At 40.5% G+C, this 13,883-nt stretch overlaps 1 long non-coding RNA gene across 1 annotated transcript in view; it reads right to left on the bottom strand.

The window, feature by feature from the left end:
* Positions 1–8,281: 8,281 nt before the first annotated feature.
* The window catches only part of LOC116695445 (uncharacterized), a 17,596-nt gene continuing 11,994 nt past the window's right edge, over positions 8,282–13,883 (bottom strand). The window contains exon 3 of the long non-coding RNA XR_004333464.1: positions 8,282–8,354. This is a non-coding gene — a long non-coding RNA (uncharacterized LOC116695445). The remainder of the gene's footprint in view (positions 8,355–13,883) is intronic.

Below are 13,883 nucleotides of genomic sequence, written 5' to 3'. Positions count from 1 at the left end.
TTTTAATTATCTCAAAAGAGACAGTTGACTATTGGTTTCACATGGGACGTGAAGCCTGTTATCCTGAGTAAAAGTCCTGTGTTTGTTCGACCAACGCAGAATTTGGCACTCTTCGATCCTGTGGTAACGGCCACAAGAGGTGGTAGCTTAGAACAAACGTAAACATGAGTGGTTATGAGTTGTCTTGAGCAATCATCTTAAAAAGGTTATTTTCTGGGTGAGAACGGGTTGCTGCCATCACTGAATTTGATATGAAGTTTAAAAATAACACATCTTGTCCCAGCTGTTTTTGCTAGCTTTACTGACTGGCATCATAATGTCCACAGCTTTAAAAACTATCATCGCTGATACCAGTTTCAACTCATCCCCAAACACACCCAAAATATCAGTTGCCAGTTGTTGATCGAACAAGATTACTTCGGGGTGCTTGTGGTGCCTGTAATAATAAGTGTGTTGGAGATTTAAAATATTTCCACAAGTCATCGTTGTCCAGGACATGTTGCATTGTTCCAGACTTTTTATGACTAGAAACCTTTACTGAAAGGTATTCCATGACTCTTTTTGCAGGAAGTCACATGGTTAATTTTATCTGAGCTGTGACCTTCTCACAGCCGTCCAAAATGTTAAACCACACTGAAGGTGGATCTCGGTTCATTTCTTTTACGTGAAGCGCACATTTCTATTTCTCTTATTACCTCACTGAAGCACCAAGCACTTTTTCAGAATTACTAAAAAAAAAAGGACAGAGACAGCCAGCGTTAGTTCAAACACTGTCCTCTACTGCAGCCCCATTGAAAGAAGACGCGTCAGTGCACCAAAATCCAGAACTGGTTTGAAGAAATATGCAGATAGTAAACGATTAAAGTAGAAAGGAAACGTATTAATCTGTGCCTCAAAATTGTAAAAGTTCCAAATCTTGCACTAGATCACTAAATGTATTCATCAATGTGTTTATTGGATAATATACCAAGTGCTTGAGAGAAACACCCTTACGTTCCTCATGTCTGAAGTTGCTTTAACATAAAACTATGACTACTAATACAAATTATATATATTTTATTATAACTAGCCATAAAACCATCCACAGTCACTTAATGTCTTCACCATTTAGCGACCCCTTTAGCTGCTATTCAAGGATTGTGATGCTTAGCATATTAACATTTTACTATTAGTCTAATTAGCACTGATTACCATTGAATAAACCAATAAGCTTATGATTAACAATGATTATAGAACCACTTGAATGTTTTTTTAAACAACTAGCTGTGTGAACATCACAGTCTATTATATTGTAACTGATGTCCTTCCTGACTTCACTCCACTTCTACCTTCTGTCATTTACAGCCATCCCAGCTTACTTTGTCATTCCCACAGTTACTGACCGAGTCCTGCCCCTACTAGTTAACAGCAGCCCTGCATCATCATGCGTCATGGTTACCGGAGCACCAATCCACTGTCACTTCCCCTGATGATGTCACAGGTCAGCGGGGATGCCATTAAAACACAGAGGAAACGCCATGGTAACATTGAATGTTCTGCCATGGTGGTGGTCGTGGTAGTTGTGGGAGAAGGTTTACTGGAAGGGAAGGTAGGGGAAGGAAGTGTGTGTGTGTGTGTGTGTGTGTGTGTGTGTGTGTGTGTGTGTGTGTGTTATTCAATGGTGTCTGGGACACAGAGTTGAGTCAGCCATTACCCAGAAGCCACTGCTGCTTCAGGAGGAGAAAGAAAGCACTGTATCCCAAGGTCTGACACATACACATGTACACACACACACACACACACACACACAGAGAATGGTCTGATCAAACACACACACCCCTCCTGTTTGCTTGCTAAGCTAGCTGACCTCTACTCAGGCCACCCACAGCTGACCCGTCCTCAACCATGTGATGAGGTGGGAGGCCAAAACTACGACACTGTCCCAAGGCTACACACACACACACACACACACAAACACACAAAATTTGGTTTTTAAACTTCATTAAGTCATTGACGGATTATGAGACTACGGGCCCCTGTGCCTGGAAAGCCCGTTGAGTAATACATCCTTGCATGTAGTGCAAAAAATATGATGTTGGTGTCCATAGCAACAACACTTCACCTGTCAGTGATGGCACAACGTGTTGATGTATGAAATTTCAATTCACTATTGATCGTTAAATCGCCTTTCGATTATTACCAGGTAAGGAATAAGTGATACATATACACAAAAAAACTTTTTATCATTCAATTTCTAAATTTTGAATTTTTTTTTTCAAGTTTTAGCTTTATTTGGAAGTTTACTTGATTCTTCTTTGATTAAAACACACTTTTTGTAAGTTGCATTGGACACCGGCATCTGAAAAATGAATGTTAATGTAATGTCTGCTAATTGTCCAAGGCGATGGTGAAACTGCTGCTAATACAAATAAAGACACAGTATGATACCCAGCTTCTCCAAAAGCCTCACAAGAAACTGCTTATCATTTGAGAAGACGATCTCACTCCATTAAGTAGCTGTTCAGGAGCTTTGGATCATATCACATGATCTTCATTATTTCCCCAGTTGTCATGGAATTGTTTATTTTTGTTGATCAAATTTAGAGTTTTTTGCAGTTTGAAAGTTTTCTCGACTGCTGTTTTTGAACCATTGCTCTCTTTTTTTTATTACTTCTATGATTTGAAACTGCTCAAGCTTTTACTGACTTGTCTTATCACAAAAAAAACAATACTACACAATATACTGATCAATATATAGATATAGATCAATGTTATTAAAGGTTATATTTTGTTTAATAGCTACTGGTGCCAAAACAATGGCGTATATAGAACTTCCTCTGGTCGTGATGTAGTTTAAGATTTTCCTACGTTATTACTGTGCATTTTGGATTAAGTATATACAAGATATATTTGCTGATATATTTTGATGAATTCTGAATTTTAACTGCAACGTCAGCTTTAACATTGGGAGGAAGAAGGGGGAGGGAAAAGAAGCGGTATGGGATCCACCCAAGTGCTTTTAAGCCATAACATATTTACAGTTTAACAGCAGACTGTAGAGCAGAGAACATGTGAGTCAGATAATCTGTGTTTTCTATCAACACTGGCAATGACTGGCCAGTCACACACACTATTAATAGATGCTGGGTTGTGTCATGATGAGTTGCTCCTCTTGTTCATACTGTATATGTGCGTGCCTTTAGTGTGTGTCTGTCTGAGTGTGTCTGAGTGTGTGTTCATCTTTCCCCTGATGCCAAGGGCCCCATTCCCATCCCTTGATCTGGAACAATGTGCTTCAGTCAGAGAGCAGGACAGAGCTGCCTTAGAAACTGCCTGCCCCCCCCCAATCCCCCCCCCCCAACCAACACACATGCACTGTCAGTTTCATGCCACTCAGAAAATACAGCTGAGTAGCACTCCTACATATAAACATCAACAAACCTAAACATGAATATTTGTTCCTAGCTTGCAGCACACCTAATGCGGCATTACCACAATACTTTTACTCAGAGTACAAACACTCACACATTTTCACAAACAGGGCCCCGTCCCATGAATAATAAGTGTCCAACTATGCCAGAGGTCACATCCACGCTTCACTCCCCACAGCTTTCCCAACCGACCCCCTCATTAGGGAAATGGTTGTCCCAGTTGGGAGGGTGGGACGGGTGAGAAAAAGCGATGAAAAACAGGCAGGGAGGGGACAGAGCAGTTGTTAAAGAAAGTGAGGATGTCTGAAAGAATTCAGAGGCTAATTGCAGTCGACTACTTTGCTGCCAAATGTTGTTGCTTAAACCTTCCACAAAGGTTGCAGACTTTTAAGTAGTGCGAGAAATTCTCTCGAAAATGTTCTCTCCTATTGAAAACTATTATCGCGGTTAACAAGTCTTATTTCTGTGGGAGACCATGTTTGTGCTCAGTCACAATCATCACAACACACACACAAACAAACTGACAGTCAGCAGTTTGCGCTGTGTTCACAAAATCGGGCACGTTGGCAAAAAAGCAGACGGCAGAGCAGCAAATGCAGGAAATGAAAACACCTTAAAAGAGAAGAGCTTGTATGGACGTGCCGAACATTTAAATTTAGCAATCTAAGAGTGAGAAAATAAATGTTGTGTTATTCCTAAGTGTATATTTGTATTGGGACAGTAGGAGTTCAGGGGCTTGTTGATGGCATAAAAAAGAAATGCAGGTCAGCACATGTTCTGCTCTTCCTATAGAGCAGAAGAGAAGAGGAACCGAAGAAAGACAGGGTCTGCTTTGTCCTTCCATACTTGTGAACTTGCAGCACATTGCAGAATACTTCTTTTCATCCATCATGTATTCACTTACTGAACGAGCTCAGAAACCCTGAATGATTTTGATCCATTTTCAATAGAAAAAAAAAGGAAAATGTGCGTTGAAGATGCAAATACTTATGTAGATTCACTAATCATATTGAGATTTCTCAGAAATTACTTACATTTTACCTTGTAGGAAAAGAAAGAAGCAGCATTTTGTTCAACATTTTAGTTTCAGGGAGGGTAATTAGTAGAATCTACAAGAATTGATGATCAGTTGGATCAGTTTTACGATAAATGTACAGTGTGTTTCTGACGGATTTAAGGCAATCATTAACCTTGGCTGACCAGGTTTAGCCTTGGTTGGCCTGAGTTGTCTTGTTCTAGTCTGACAGTAACATCAGCACAACTGAAACTAAATATAAAACTGTAAATTGTTTAATTAAAACTTTTGAGGTGAAAAATGCCTAACATTCACTGGTTTCAGCGCTTATATTTTGGGTCCAAATGTGATCATTTGCTACCTAAACTGTTGTGTGTTGGTAAGTTAAATATAGGCTTTAAGTTTTGGACTGTTGATCGGAGAAAAATAACCAATCTGAAGGACTTAACTCAGTTTAAATCAAACAATTAATCTAGAAAATAATAGTCACATTTCTTGATAATTAAAGAAACCATTGGCAGCAGCCTTCAACTTCAGGTTTTACAATAAGTTGTTGAATGGCTGATATGAGTGATGAAGATGTACAGGAAGATAGCTTGATCTCTAACACACACACACACACACACACACACACACACACACACACACACACACACACACACACACACACACACACACAGTCCTCTGTTACTTGCTCCAGCTTCCACTGGATGAATGAGAGCCTCTGTTCTCTCTGGCTCTCGGCCCTCTTCATGCCCCGCTGCTGACTGGCAGATTGGAAGTAACAAATTGCTGCATCCTTAGAATTATAATTAGCAAAGCCATGAAGGAGGTTTTGTTTAAAGGGAGCATAACGTGTGCCAAACTTTCGGGTCTTTCTGGTCACCTGACTGACTTTTGACACCCTGAAACTTTTACGGACAACACAGGATTCAAACCTTTCCCGTTTAGTTGCCTTTTCAAATGCAGTTATTTTTCACCACTGTCCCAGAGCCTTCTATAAGTCACCAACATCATAAGCTAATTCTGAGCCACGGGGGCAAAGGTCCAGGATTGTTTTAAGTCCAGAAAAACCTTCCATTCATGTCTCTGAGAGAAATCTCCCTGGCACATATATATTTTATCTTAGGTGTGATAAAAACAGAACTTGGCGGCCTTTTAATCATCAAGTCTCTACAGCGAAGAGAGAGTCTCCTCCCCTCGCTCTGCTGCATTTAGCATAGCTCCAGCATCTCCATCAACAAGTCAATAGAGGCTCTGACTCGCCGAGACATTAGCTGGGAAGCTATGGAGGTGAGCAGGGCTTATTATAAGCCTCTTAGTGATTCTGCAGGAGGTGAAGAAATGGTCTCTGTTAGGAGAATCAATCCCTGGGTAATTACCTAGCCATACTGCAGGCTGCTGAGGACGCCTAGGACCCGGCTGAGGCTGCGAAGGCTAGTGAGCTCCAGTTCAATAAGAGCCTTTTAGGAGAGCCCATTGTCTCAGACTTAAGAGAGGAGTGCAGACTGATAATGATAATGACGACGATGACGATGATGATGATGATGAATACACAGCCAGTAATCAAGTGGTGTTTGACGGACACAAGTGCAAAGCAGGGCTCATCAGAGTTTAGCCGGACGATCTATAATCCGTCCATCTTTGAGACTCACCATGTTTGGGAGAGAGGAAAGGAAAAACCATGAACAGATCTCCAGGCAAACAAGTCTTTTGTTATCCTCATCAAGTAAAACATCATGGTATCCCAAATCATAACTTATCTTTCTCACAATTGTGGCACTTTAGGCTTTCTTCTCCCTCCAAAAAGGAGAGTTTTTTGCATCCCATACCCATAACACCTTGCAAATAGCTCAAGAAACAATATGGCCAATAGAGGATACAGAATACAATACAAAGCACAGAGTTTTTTCCTCTCTTTGCCTCTTGTTTTTGTGGTTCTATTCGTGCGTCCTCGTGACTTCAGCTGTCAGTCGTGGCTGCAGCCGTTCCGCAACAGATCCGGACCTGGTGGGTGTTGACGGACGACAGAGCGTGGAGCAGACACACAGCGGAGCCGTTCCGCATCCTGTGGAATTTGTGGGTAAGGACCCTGCCGTGGGCACAAAGATGGGTTCATGGCATGACACTGTGATTGGTTTGCTGCATGTTAAGCCTAAAACACAGCTATGAATTAATAAAGACACTAAGTAAAACCCTTTTGAACCATGCACACAGACCGTTTTTTTCCGCTGTCAAACTAGCCAAAGTGGATTTGGACTCACCCTAAAGGCACTTGTGCCGTGCTCTTAGATCGTTAAAATAAGGCCTTAAATGTTGTTGGTTCAACAGGCAGTAAAACTAAACTTAATCTAGCACACAGGCAGCACAAACCTGAGCACTACGGAGAAAGGGAAAACTATTCAGTAGCTCTAACTGCTCCTGTATCTCCATGGTACAGACCACCAACAAGAATTATTCTACTTCTTCCGTTTTTGTGAGGGGTGGAAGATGTCTCCAGCAAGCAAGGACTCTGCCCCCAAGAGGTAAAGCTACACAACGACAGCATACAAAGGCAGGAGTTTTGGACTGATGAGCAGATTAAAAGGTTAGAACAGATTAAAACTGAATGTAATTGCAGCAAGTGCATGAGCAGCACAAACCTGGAAACTATTTAAAATAAATACACTGCAGCGCATGATCAGAAATCCTCCGAATTTCCTAACTGTGGCTGTTTGTATCCTAATCAATGAAATATATCTACTCTTCACATTTAATGCAATATTGTTGTTGAGTACACTACAAACAAACATTTGTTGAGCATAACTATTAGCCAAACAGGAAGGGAGAAAGATTGGTTTGCAGACAAACAAAAAGAAAGTTAGGCAGATGGGCAGACAGAAGGACAGAAAGAAAAGCACATAGCTGAAGCCTTGCTACTTTGACACCTGGGAAGCTATTTGCAACAATGCACACAGAAGGAGGATATGAAAAATGGTAAAAAAAGAGAAACTAGATAAAGTAAAAGCACTCTTTCATATGAAATCAAGAGCGTAGGGGGCAGAGTTCAGCCATAAGTGGCGCTGCTACAACACGGCGCAGAGAAAAATTAATTTCACATTCTTTAATTTTCAGAATTAAATGGCCAGCCATTTCAGGTCGAATAATTGTTTGAACCAATGATTTTATCATTAATCCGACAGCGGCCCCTGAGAGCTGGGGGTCACACCAGAGGTTGATTAGGTACGAGGCTGCACAAAGACCCCTCCAGTCGATGCCATTGAAAAGGAGCAAGTCATTTAGATTGTGAATTGGTCCCGGGGCTACGAGGCTCGCTCCATTACAGGCCATTTTCAATTTCAGCCTCACAATAAAACATCAAGCCGGGCCAAGGAAATTACAGCATCTTGGAGATGTAGCCGAACAGATAGGTGGGGTACGGACAAGATGACACGACTGGAAGAAGAGGAAGGGCGGGTAATGGTAAGGGCTGTAGAGAGAGAGAAAGATTATCCAAAGTGGAAAACTGGCGGCGTGAAAGAGAAAGAAACTCCAACCTCTCTGACTCCAACAGAGTTTTACATCCAGCCAGTCCATGTACTTAAAAATACTAATGAATGTACTTATACTGTATAACCCGGTCTCACACCAGTTCCTGAAATATTTTACAAACTGCCATGACACTTAGCTGCTCTGTGGCACGGAACAACAGGGAAATCCAACACCACAGACGGGACGGTGACAACAACTCGCACCGGGGCACGATCCGCGGTCTCTTTGGCAAGCAACAACAGGGAATTGAAACACCAAACGCCAGACACAACAACAGGATGGTTGTGGATATGAAGAGAATAATGTGGAAAGGAACGGTAAAACGCGGGACACAATCCCAGGTCTCCGGGGTGAAAGTCCGGTGTTGTTTGAGCCATCTTCCACCCCGACCAACCTCCCTGCACAGATTACGAACTAGGCTTCCCATTGAAATACATTACTTTAAAATTTGTAATCAACACACAAAAATAACATCATTAACGTGATCTGTACACAAATCAATAGATTAAATAACGTGACAATTTCCCAAACTACCATGAGACTGAGCTGACTTATACAACTAACATAAGTTTATCTGGACCCAAATGAATCCAAGAGCTTTCATGCTTGATGACTTTCTCGTCCCTGCATCAAGATTCTGTTGATCAGAATATGAAATCATGAACAATAGACATCAACAAAACAAAGACTTGATCAATAACTATTTAATTTGCCTGATGAATACTAATAAGTCTCACTCTGCTATGATTAAAGTTCAATTAACATTGGACTTCAGAGAACAGAATGCAACGAATATCGAACAAAGAAATTATTTTTTTTTATAGTAAATGAAGGACTTACCATCTTCTAACCATCGTAGTTTCTTTTAATATTGCACTTTTCAATTACATGCAGACAAAGTATAAACAAGTTACTATTTGTCCATCTGTGTCAGACACACACGTGTACAATCTCCAAGCACGCATATGTTGGTCTTGAATAGTTTTCTGCAAATGGAGGTTGTTTACACCCTAGATTTTTGTATAGACCATTCAGCACAAGCTTAATACCATTAGTTTAATTTGTGCCTCAAATCAATGGTCATAATTTCATTGCTTTTTGTAACAATGGTGTTTACTCATGTCGTATACACAAATCCACGAGGCTGAAATTAATGGGAAAATGCATAATTTCACTGTTATCAAAAGAAATGTCCTGTCAACATTTTAGTTTAATGTAATTTCACATTTTCTTTCCATACAGAGAGGAAGGTTACATATCTAACAGTGATTCTCTGAAGAGACTACCTCTTTCACACAGATGCATATTCACAGCAACACGGATAATTTATTACTTTGGGGCAAACCCACAGACCTTCATTGGTCATCATGTAGATGGAAAGGCTCTCAAAGAGTCCATGTGGTCACTCAAAGAATATATATATATATATAACAATCATATATAACAAATGCACCAAAAAAGGTGACAGGAGACTTTTGAATAAGATGCCACCAAAACCCATGTTACAAATAAAACAAAACAGACATGTACTCCAAAGAAAACCCCTATGTGCAAGCATGCAGAGCTGCAATTACCTATTACCAATTGTACACAATATATAAGATTCCAAATCTTCCTATTGCAATTCATGATGCTACTAAGGACACATTTTCTACAGGTAGATCAACTACTAATGAGGCCAAGATCATCCTGGAAATTGGTGGTTGCAGAGATGGGATAACCCTGACCACAGACCAAAGGCTTGGAGAAGTCAACTTCCAAGTTGCAAAGCCTGGAAAGACTAAGTTTGATATGGCATAAGGTGCAAGATGGTAACTTAAGACAATATTACTGTAGGTGCATTTTATTCCACGTATTTATACGCGCATTTTAGCACATTTAAAAATAAGAGTGGAAACGACAGAAAATCTAAACAAAAAGTACAAATACTGCAAAAAAGTTGAGCTGAGGTGGAAAGGTTGTTGAGTCGATAAAATGGAAACAGACTTGGCAGATAAATCATGTCGTACACGAAGCCTTTGACTTATTTGCCACTCAACTTCCACTCAATCAACAAAACAAAAAATAAGCAACAGGCAAAAACATTCCATTTGTGTGTACTGATGAGACTGTAGCTTCCCTACAATATACATGAAATGCACATAAAGGCCATATTTCCATCATGTTTTATTAATTATTTTTTCATCTTAGAGTGGGGCTCTTTTAATAACTTCATCTCATTGCGGCCTCTTCGACGATTTTCTGGGGATTTGGTTTAAATGTGCGTTACATTTGGATAAAACCTGACAAGGTACTGCTCTCTAAAAAAAAAAAAAAATTTAAAAACGGTGGCGACCTCACAGGTCCCTTAGCAAATTTACAGGGGAGCCCTGATGAGTAGTCTCTCGCTGACAAGGAGACCAGAGTCACCAAACAGCCCCCAGAAAGGCGTTAAACTAGGAAATAGCTGAATACCTTAGACATAGTAATCAGTGGTTGATAGTTTCAACTCAAGCCTCCCTTTCTGCACACATGAAGCTCTTGACAGTGTAATATTCCAGGTACGCCTTCACTATCCTAACAATGGAATAATTAAGCTGCTAGCAAGGCACTGAATACAAATAGCCGGCATCTGTACTGGTTTTCACAGAGGCCACAGAACCCCAAGACTACGCAGGAGACAATCAAGTGGTTTGTCTCAAAGCAATTATTCACATTACCTAACTCCCATGGGTCAGTCATATTGAATATGGGTGGAGAGATAATCTCAATATGATAGAAAAGTAGTTGTGATGATGTGTTAATGTCTCTGTGAGTTTGGGGAGAATCTTGGCAAGGTTGAATATGGTGGACGATGGCAGCTTTTGGGGCTTGTTTTCAGTCCTTAGTGCTACAGTATGACCTCCAATACATTATCAAAACCATCAACACATGAAGTCTTACTGTTTCTGAGCTAAGAACCCAAGATTAAATTTGGTCATTATCCGTTTTCCCAAGTGTGTGGAAATTGCATTGTGAACAGCAAACGGACAGGAGCTGAGCTCCTGTTACAGCTTTCTGCTAATAAACTATTCTAAACATCTTCTGTTAAGGAGCTTCAGTAAACTGTCACTACTTATCTACTTACTGCATTGCCTGGTATGGCAATGTAATTAAGGAAAAGTTTGATTTCAACAGATGGTTTTGGAGCAACCCAACCTTTCAATCAGAAGAACAGATTGTTTTTGACATTGCTCAATGGGGTGTTTAATATTTTTGAATTTGTGTAAAAAAATATATAGGAATCATTTTGGTGTAGCTCCACACATAGCCATAGGAATCTGAAAGAGGAGCAGCTAAACAAAAACCAAAGAAATACAAAAAAAAATACCTTCTCTGTGATGGTATTAAGAACATTAAGCACCGGCGTTTTCTCTCCATCTGTGGCAGAAAATCAATGGTCGCGGCCCGCGGGGACAGCCGGAGGCTAATTTTACCCTGCATTTTCTCTGGCGGCTAATCCCGCGGCCAGGAGCTAAACCAGGGAGAGCAAGATGAGGAAGAGGAGCAGAGAAGAAAAGGAAGAGAGATCTCCCTCCCTAAATGAATATTATCAGCATGAAAACAAAGTGACTACCTGAACAAAGTCTATTTAACAGAACCACTTCAATAGATTCTCTCTCTCTCTCTCTCTCTCTCTGAATATATCTATATACACACCCCACTCACCCAAAAACCCACTACATATAGAGAGCAGCTACATGCAGTCACCCGGATACACACACGCAGACAGCTGTAATGGGAGAAAACTCGATCAAGGAGCTCCTTGACAAAAGCAATTTTAAGACTAAAGACAACCTTTCTGATGCGTTTCCACATGAGGATTCACCTATTTGTTATATGTATTTCCTAGAGCGGTGGTTGCAGACAGCTGAACTCCAGCAGAAGAAATAAAATGAGGAAAACCATCTTAGATTAATACCATCAATGTGTGTCCTTTTTTGCACCTTCAGGTGAGACACCTGGTTAGGATGTAAAGTGCATTGATTTGCCTCTTTTTTCTTAATGTTAAACGGTTATATGTACACATTTGTTTATGTACTAATTGTTTATTTCATATTAATGCTTATGATTATATATCCAACAACCGAGGCAAATTCCTTGTAAGTGTTCCTTACTTGGCAATAAATCCATTTCTGATTCTGAATAAACATGCCATTTGAGAAGACTACTGATGTGTAGTAGTTGTGAAAAGACAATAATAAACTTATATAAACTTCGGAAAAATGGCAGAAAATAGTTTTTAGAGTTTTCTGAGTAAAAAATAGCTTTTTTTAATAACATGTCACTGTAACCGTAACTATGCAACCTCTGTTCCTGAATCTTTAAATGTTAGTTTGTAGTTAGACTGGAGAACTGCAATATATGGTTAGAGAGAGCATCAGTGGGCGGCAGCAACACACCAACGCCTAGCTTCCTTAGGCTACTCCTGGAAATGGAACTGTATGAAGATGACATTACTGTGAAAAAGGTTGCCAACATCAGCATCTTGACATTTTTTCTATTACATGCAAAGATACATTTTTTACTTTTCATATAGCCTTCATTCAAGTTGTTATTCAAATGTAATATATTCGAAAAAAAGGAATGGAAGCATGCATGCTCCTGTGTGCTTGCATGTGTGTCTGTCTGAGTGTGTGAGTGTGTAAGTGCATGTGTGCGTGCGTGACACAACCCTGGCTTACACATAAAGAGAGAGAGAGAGAGAGGAGGGGTGCTGTTTTAGTCATTAAGGAAATGAAGTGAGGGGTGAAATCTACTGAGGGAGATAGATTTCTATAGAGTCATGGTACATGCTCTATCACAGCAGGCGTCAAACACACACACAATCTTTCTGCTCTGCTACTGCACAACACACTCAACTAGGAGAGTGTGTGATGTGTGTATGCATGACTATGTTGATAAACATATGTGTATATGTATAGCTGTATAGTAGTGTACATAGACACATCTCTGGTGAGACCATAAAAAGACTACGCACGCACACACACACACACACACACAAAACTTTTTCTTATTTTCATTTTGTAGTTTTGTCCAGGATTATCACAAAATTGGACAAAGCTGCCACAAATCTGTCTAAAATGTCTAAAGATCTCAAATAAAGCAACGCAGCATTCGTAACATATTATCACAAGTATAACTAATATTTTGTCAGGTATCATCCACTTTGCCACTGCTAAGAAATCAGCTGTCAAAACATACGAGAGCTTAAGCTGATGGCCCCCGTTACAAAATATGGCATATTATCAAAATGAGTACATGAATTCACAACTGTGTGAGGCCTGCAACCTGTAAAAGCTGCAAGGGCAGCCTGTATAAATGACTTTTGTACTGTATGTCTATGGCGACCACCCAGAGGGGCTGAACCTCAGCCAGCCTAACAGCAGATCTTCTCATTTATGGGCATCTAAAACCCTTGGCTGCTTTACACACTCTTTAATAGAAGAATGATACAGAGGGGGAGTGAAAGAGAGAGGCAAAGGGTGGGGAAAATGGGATGAGGGAAATAGACAAAAAAAAAAGAGGGGAGGGTAGAGAAAAATGAATGGAAGGGGAGAGAAGGGTAGATAGGATGAAAGAGAAGGAGGGTAGACGCCTCTTCCACATCACTGCCTTCAATTTAACACAGGTGGTAAAGTTAGCAGATAACACTGATAGTTTCACCAAGGCTTCGCATGAGGAATGGTACAACACACACACACACACACACACACACACACTTCTACCTCCTCCAGTATGAAATGGGTGGCAGCAGCTGGGAGGGAGAGATGCTGGAACCCAAGGACACAAAAGAGAAAAAGAAAAAAGGAGGGGTTGCAGAGAGAAAACCCATCACAGTCTGCCTATTTCCGTGGGTGGCTGTGCATGTGTGTGTGTGTGTGTGTGTGTGTGTGTGTGTGTGTGTG

The sequence above is a fragment of the Etheostoma spectabile genome, chromosome 9 (genome assembly GCF_008692095.1).
Source record: "Etheostoma spectabile isolate EspeVRDwgs_2016 chromosome 9, UIUC_Espe_1.0, whole genome shotgun sequence".
Taxonomy (NCBI): Eukaryota; Metazoa; Chordata; class Actinopteri; order Perciformes; family Percidae; genus Etheostoma; species Etheostoma spectabile.
The sequence above is the reverse complement of the archived record's forward strand: the minus strand, read 5'-3'. Positions and strand labels throughout refer to the sequence as shown.